Source organism: Paramormyrops kingsleyae, chromosome 4 (genome assembly GCF_048594095.1).
Source record: "Paramormyrops kingsleyae isolate MSU_618 chromosome 4, PKINGS_0.4, whole genome shotgun sequence".
In the NCBI taxonomy this organism is placed as follows: Eukaryota; Metazoa; Chordata; class Actinopteri; order Osteoglossiformes; family Mormyridae; genus Paramormyrops; species Paramormyrops kingsleyae.
Window position 1 is genome coordinate 28724464 of NC_132800.1, and position 7778 is coordinate 28732241.

The 7778-nt window shown below is 44.3% G+C and overlaps 1 long non-coding RNA gene across 1 annotated transcript; it reads left to right on the forward strand.

The window, feature by feature from the left end:
- The first annotated feature begins 98 nt into the window (after positions 1-98).
- Positions 99-7778, forward strand: LOC140588806 (uncharacterized). Its single transcript, XR_011990004.1, has 6 exons — positions 99-192; positions 2823-2912; positions 3176-3268; positions 3435-3530; positions 5140-5158; positions 7611-7778. It is a non-coding gene; the product is annotated as an uncharacterized lncRNA (long non-coding RNA).

Below are 7778 nucleotides of genomic sequence, written 5' to 3' on the forward strand. Positions count from 1 at the left end.
AAAATGTACTGTAAGTTATAAGTATGTTATGTACTGTACGTTATGAGTCTTTGTCATGTCTATTTAATCTGTTTGTTTTTCATTTTTTATGCTTTTCAGATCTGGCTCAGAAAATCCTTTTGGGGATTTTCTTCATACTTCACCTAATATTAAGTTTCCTGTATTTAACTCTGATTCTAGAAAGTGACAAAGGTAAGGAGACCATGAGACTTAAGAGAGCTTTAACTGTGAGGAGACCATCTGACCGTAAGAGAGCTTTAACTGTGAGGAGACCATCTGACCGTAAGAGAGCTTTAACTGTGAGGAGACCATCTGACTGTAAGAGAGTTTTAACTGTGAGGAGACCATCTGACTGTAAGAGAGCTTTAACTGTGAGGAGACCATCAGACCGTAAGAGAGCTTTAACTGTGAGGAAACCATCAGGCTGTAAGAGAGCTTTAACTGTGAGGAGACCATCAGGCTGTAAGAGAGCTTTAACTGTGAGGAGACCATCAGGCTGTAAGAGAGCTTTAACTGTGAGGAAACCATCAGGCTGTAAGAGAGCTTTAACTGTGAGGAGACCATCAGGCTGTAAGAGAGCTTTAACTGTGAGGAGACCATCAGGCTGTAAGAGAGCTTTAACTGTGAGGAGACCATCAGGCCGTAAGAGAGCTTTAACTGTGAGGAAACCATCAGGCTGTAAGAGAGCTTTAACTGTGAGGAGACCATCAGGCCGTAAGAGAGCTTTAACTGTGAGGAAACCATCAGGCTGTAAGAGAGCTTTAACTGTGAGGAGACCATCAGGCTGTAAGAGAGCTTTAACTGTGAGGAGACCATCAGGCTGTAAGAGAGCTTTAACTGTGAGGAGACCATCAGGCTGTAAGAGAGCTTTAACTGTGAGGAGACCATCAGGCTGTAAGAGAGCTTTAACTGTGATTAGTCCATCTGACTGTAAGAGAGCTTTAACAGTCTTTAACTGAGCTTTAATGTTTTTGGTAAGTGGTGTTTGTAAAATCTTTGTGATGCAACTAATACAGTTTCTGATAAGAATCCTTATTGAATTGCACACTCGTGAAAATAGTCACACTGCATCTATTGGGCTGTTTACACCCGGCCTCCCCCCTCCCCATCCCCCGGCTCCACAACAATCGTAAACACGGTGTCGCTTCCATGGTTCCACGTCACTTCAATGGCTGACGGTGCCAAAGTGGGACACAGATATGAACGATATGGTGCATTAATCACATAATGTACCTTCTTCTAGCAATAGTCAGCTAGCTGAAGGCACACGGTAATCTTGCTAACTATCATTAGCACTGGCTACAGGACTTGAAATTCATTTCTCACAATGAGGGACAATCCACCTCATATGTGAATCACATGGGGAATAATTATAGATGTTCAGGGGGTTCAATAAAGAAACTGCCTGAATTCAGTAGCATTAGCCATGGCATCTTTAGGGGACTCCTTCCCTCTTTCTCTTGACAAACGTTTTGTGACATTTTGGCTGTCCACCCCGCCTGTGAATACCAGTGTTAACTACTGTTACCTGGGCACAGATACCATCTGCCTGCTGTCCCACCTGCCACTGGATCAGGGACTTCCTGACTAACCGCTGTCAGATGGTTAGATTAGGCCCCTAAACCTCCTCCACACTCACATTCAGCACCAGGACCTCGCAGGGCTGCGTGCTGAGTCCTCTTCTCTATACCATCTACACCCATGACTGCACCTTCATTACCAACAACATCATTAAGTTTGCAGATGACACAACCGTGGTAGGATTCATCTGAAAGGGAGACAAGACAGACTTTGAGTGTGGTGCTCAGAACAACCTCACCCTGAACACTTCCAAAACAAAAGAACTCTTAATAGACTTCCGGAAACAGCGGCAGACAGGAGAGCCCTTCTGAGGGTTATCGAGAGCGTGCTGGTGTACTGCATTACCGCGTGGTACACCGACAGCTCAGCGGGGGACAGGAGAGCCTGTCAGAGGGTCATCGAGAGCGTGCTGGTATACTGCATTACCGCGTGGTACACCGGCAGCTCTGTGGTCGACAGGAGAGCCCTTCAGAGGGTCATCGAGAGCGTGCTGGTATACTGCATTACCGCGTGGTACACCGGCACTCAGCGGGGGACAGGAGAGCCCTTCAGAGGGTCATAGAGAGCGTGCTGGTATACTGCATTACCGCGTGGTACACCGGCAGCTCAGCGGGGGACAGGAGAGCCCGTCAGAGGGTCATCGAGAGCGTGCTGGTGTACTTCATTACCGCGTGGTACACCGGCAGCTCTGTGGTCGACAGGAGAGCCCTTTAGAGGGTCATCGAGAGCGTGCTGGTATACTGCATTACCGCGTGGTACACCGGCACTCAGCGGGGGACAGGAGAGCACATCAGTGCAATAGCTCAACTATTTATTTAATTTCATGTCTCATACATGGTTTATTAGGTTCATTTTGTTATGTCTTGTCCGATGTCTGATGTCTAGTAGAGTTCATAGGTCAATTTTTCTGTATTGTACTCTAGTAATACTTCAGCTTCTTCTGTTTTTAATTAGCATGTTATGTGTGAATGCACCTTTTGGTCTGCTGCGAAATTTTGTTGTACTCTGTACAATGTCAGTGAATTAATCCATCCCGGGTGTAAATAGCATTTCTGGATACTGACACCAGGGTGCAAATATCATCTGCCTATATAAAAATACTTTTATACTTTATACTTCTAATGTATTCCATATGAAATCATTAGGTTCAGTTACTTTTGAGGTTAGCATTTTGTTTGTGTTAATGTGCAATAATATCCTCTGTTCTATTAAAAACTGACGTCAGCTCATTTTGACCACAGGACGGCCTGTCAGGATGTGCGAGTTTGTCTTCATCTACATTCTGATGCTCACATCATGTTTTCGAGTCTGGCATCGGGATAAAATACTTGGTACAAATCACTATTTCACTTTGATATATTAAAATAGTTTGATTTATTTCTGTTTAAACTTTTAAATCAATTTGTGTTTCATGAATGTGCTTGTGAAATGAGATGCATTTTCTTTATATCAGCCACCAATCAAAATGATTTTCTTTTATTTTGTAAAGAGCATTAAAATGTTTTCATTATTGAAGAAGCCCACAGATAGATGTATGGCTGTGTGAATGTAAACACTGAGCTGTGTGCCTCATGCTTTCCTCTCTGCCTTTCAGCCAAACCCTGTAAATATCTATATTTCTCGGTGGCTTTTGGTCTCCCGCTCCTGAATTCTGTGGCCCTGGCTGTAGTATTAAAACTCAAAGCAGGTAAATACACTAGAACTTTGAGATGTTTCTCCTGCAGTTTTACATTTGCAGCTTAATCATACAAACCCTTTAGAGAATGTATGTATCCCTGTGATTTGATATTGGTCACATTCTGCTCATTTACTGACCTCAGTCCTCAGTGATTTTTGTCGTCACGTCATTTCAGACACAGGAAAACAGCCTCTGGACCTGCGGCTGATTGTCCTGACTTCTGGGTCTGTCCTCCTCTTTGGCTGGTTAGTTATACAGACGTCTGCATACTGTAAGTATAACAGGCTTATGATTCAGGTTGAATATGTGTACTGGGACTTTTCCAGCCTATAGACAGCTTTCCAGTCATTGTTTCCATCTCCCCATGTCTCAGTCACAGAGAGAGAAGCGTGAAAGGCAGCAAACCAGTACAAAAGCAAGGACACTAATCAACAGAAAACTGAGTAATCACTCAGTAGTTACTCTGATTAACTGTCCCTAACAGTATTGTATATATAGTAACATTTAATCAGACCTGCGTGTCCTGCATTAACCCAGATGAGTATTATATCATCTGTTACCAAAGTGTTACTAATTCACAGCTAATTCATTCCTTGGAGCTGTTTTGGTTTTCCTTTATGATGCTGTGTCAGTGGTGCAGGACTGTAATGGTCTTCCAGCCAGTAGGGGGCAGTGAGGCTATAATGGGGAGCCCTGTATACTACAAAGGGAGATGTATAAACACATCCTCAGTGATACAGCACATATGTCTCTGTAATAGGAACCTTTCACTTATAAATATGCAAGTAAGCATTAGTTCTTATTACTCAGTATCATTACTCATTACAGTGGTACCTCAGAACTCGAACTTAATCCGTTCAGAACTCTGGATAAAATCCTAAAAAGTTCAGGTTCTGATCAAATTTTCCCCATAAGAAATAATGTAGAACCAATGAACCAATGAAACACCAAAAAATTACACCTAAATATGTTTTTTTTTAGCATTTAAACACAAAATGAACCGGATAAAACAAGAAGAGCATATACTGTACTAAACACATCTAAGCACATTTATCAAAACAGTAATTTGTAAAGTATGAAAATAAATGTATCCAAACAATGTGTAAAGTTAAAAAAAACAATGTGTCCTGCCTCGACTGTCCGCTCCTTCCGTGTGCCACGCCCCCTCGTTAACTCCGTGTGGGATCCCCGTGTGATCAGCTGATTCTGGCTGTTGTCATTAGTCCTCTGTATTTAGTCCGCGTTTCAGTTTGTTTCCCCAGTCCGGTCATTGTATTGTCCGTCTGCATTTTGCCTGCCTTACCTGTAATTAAACCCCGTATTCCCCGATACCCTGACGTCTGCGCCTTTGTCTCCGTTCCGTCTCCGCTCAGCACGACAATATTATTATAATTAAATGTATTAATGGTTTATTATTAATATTAAAATAATTAATAAGAAATCTTTATTTGAAAATGTATTACATTATATAATAATAATAATTGCTGTTACTGTCTATCATTGTCTAAATGTATTTTTACTGTCTAAATATATGTATTCAGCTAATGTAAACATGCACAATGCTGTCACAGAGAATGCGAGGCTGAAACTGAAGCGTTACCCTTTGTTTCCGCTGAGAGACGTGCCGCGTGACTCATTTCCCCGTATGTACAAGTTATCTTAGGTCGGCGTTCACGGTTTGACTTCTGAGATTCAGATCGAGTTCTAGGTTATTTTTTTTCGAACTAGTTGGTTCGACTTTTAAGAAATTCAAGTTCTAATCAGTTCGAGAACTGAGGTACCACTGTACTTATAACCTGGCAGCTACAAGAAACTCAATATTGATTTCTTAGTATTTCACCCTCCAATATAGTTCATTGTTTTTTCTTTTTTAATTACAGGTTTGTCCAAAAAGAAGAAGTGAGTAGACATTTTCCTACGTAGACAAGTGATTTATCCATATGAAACTGTAATAACTGTAAACAAATCCATTCAACCATCCATCATGGTCACCCTGGCACTCGTCACAGGAAATAAACGGCACAGGGCAGGGGACACCATGGGATACCAGTCTATCACAGGGCACAGGGCAGGGGACACCATGGGCAGGATACCAGTCCATCACAGGGCACATGGCAGGGGACACCCTGGGCAGGATGCCAGTCTATCACAGGGCACATGGCAGGGGACACCCTGGGCAGGATGCCAGTCTATCACAGGGTACAAGGCAGGGGACACCCTGGGCAAGATGCCAGTCTATCACAGGGCACATGGCAGGGGACACCCTGGGCAAGATGCCAGTCTATCACAGGGCACATGGCAGGGGACACCCTGGGCAAGATGCCAGTCTATCACAGGGCACAAGGCAGGGGACACCCTGGGCAGGATGTCAGTCTATCGCAGGGCACAAGGCAGGGGACACCCTGGGCAGGATGTCAGTCTATCACAGGGCACTGGACAGGGGACACCCTGGGCAGGATGCCAGTCTATCACAGGGCAGGGGACACCCTGGGCAGGGTGCCAGTCTATCACAGGGCACAAGGCAGGGGACACCCTGGGCAGGATGCCAGTCTATCACAGGGCACAAGGCAGGGGACACCCTGGGCAGGATGCCAGTCCATCACAGGGCACAAGGCAGGGGACACCCTGGGCAGGATGCCAGTCCATCACAGGGCACAAGGCAGGGGACACCCTGGGCAGGATGCCAGTCCATCACAAGGCAGGGGACACCCTGGGCAGGATGCCAGTCTGTCACAGGGCAGGGGACACCCTGGGCAGGATGTCAGTCTATCACAGGGCACAAGGCAGGGGACACCCTGGGCATGATGCCAGTCTGTCACAGGGCACTAGACAGGGGACACCCTGGGCAGGATGCCAGTCTATCACAGGGCACAAGGCAGGGGTCACCCTGGGCAGGATGACCTTGGACCCCCAGAGGTTTTTTTTCTCCCTACTTGGGAGTGTTTGGTTCCTCTCCTCCATTGTCTTCTGGCTTTCATCTTTCTTTATTCAATTTCTTTCCTTCCTTTTCCACGTTCAGTATCTCCATCTACTTATGCTTTATGTATCACAACACAACCCTGTAAAGTGCTTTGGGAACTTTGTTGTGAAAGGCGCTATATAAAAATAAATTGAATTGAAATTAATTGAATTGAACATTTGGAAATTAGAACTTTCCATAAAGACCACGGCACGTCTCCACTGACAAGTGAGCTCGACCATGTTCAGTGTTCATGTTCATGTTCAGCCTGTTGCAGTGAGCAGCAGTGGCTTAATGGTTAGGGATGCGGACTTGTAATTGTAAGATTGCAGGTTTGAATCCCGACCAGCAAGGCACTACTGAGGTACCCTGAGCAAGGTACCGCCCCCAAGCACTGCTCCCCGGGCGCTGAATTAGCTGCCCCCTGCTATGTCACATACGGGTTAAATGCAGGGGACACATTTTGTTGTTGTACACTCTGTGCTGTGATGTGTCAACAATGACAATTAATTACTAAATTCTAAAATTCCAAAAAATTCTTACCAGCCACAATAAGATGATGACAGTAATAACAAAATACAACATAATTAAAATGCGAATGGGTGACATTTGCTGAGAATCTGTATTTATTCAGCACAATCCTAAAATGCGGTATCTGGCTCAGGCCTGACTGAGTCTACAGCTTTGTCACAAAGGCATCAAATGTTCCTCCTTCTGTCTCCATGAGGGACGTGAGCGTGGGCGCTATACGGCGATCATGTGGTGGCATCAACCAGGAGGTATAACTCAGAAATAACAACAGCATGAACATTCTGAAAGGGCACAAACCACTGAGACTGGTTTGGTGTCAATCGGATGCACGGTCCAGACGCACGTCTGTCTCACCCAGCATCACTATTACACAAGCAGCATCACTACAGGAGATACAGATCCAAGATATCACAGCAATTTAGGAGGAACATCCACAGTGTGCAGTGACTACAGTGTCTGTCTGAGGGTTGTGTCCATGATCTCCACTGCATCGTCTCCATATTAATGCTACATTTTCTGCAGACTTACAGGTTGACATATAAGCTCTTATCTTTAATTGTAGTTACCACATTATATCTGATATTGCAGGTGTTTCATTCCTTTTCCCAAACAAGCAGAGTTTATGTTACGGTGTTTCTTAGCAAATCAGAAATGTTACAGATATGTGTAACCATGTGATAATATTAAAATGTTCAGTAGGTTCATCACAGTTCAGCTTCTTTATTAGACTCTTGTATGGGAACGAGACCCTTCAGTGAAATCCTGCAGCAGCTTGTAGATGATGAATTACCTACATTTTAATGTGAAATTGGACATCAGTAAGATGGCTGACTTTTTTTAACTGTATTATCTTTTCCTTAGAATAAAAGGACAGTTGGGCTTGGTTGAGGGACACCAAGATATCGGACTGGAACATGTTGGACTCCAAGATGCATCTGCTCCTCTGGTTGGTGAATCTATAACCCTCCTTCCCTTTAAGTGTGGAGAATGATGAGGTACAGGAAGGGGCATAATTATGGCCCCCGCACA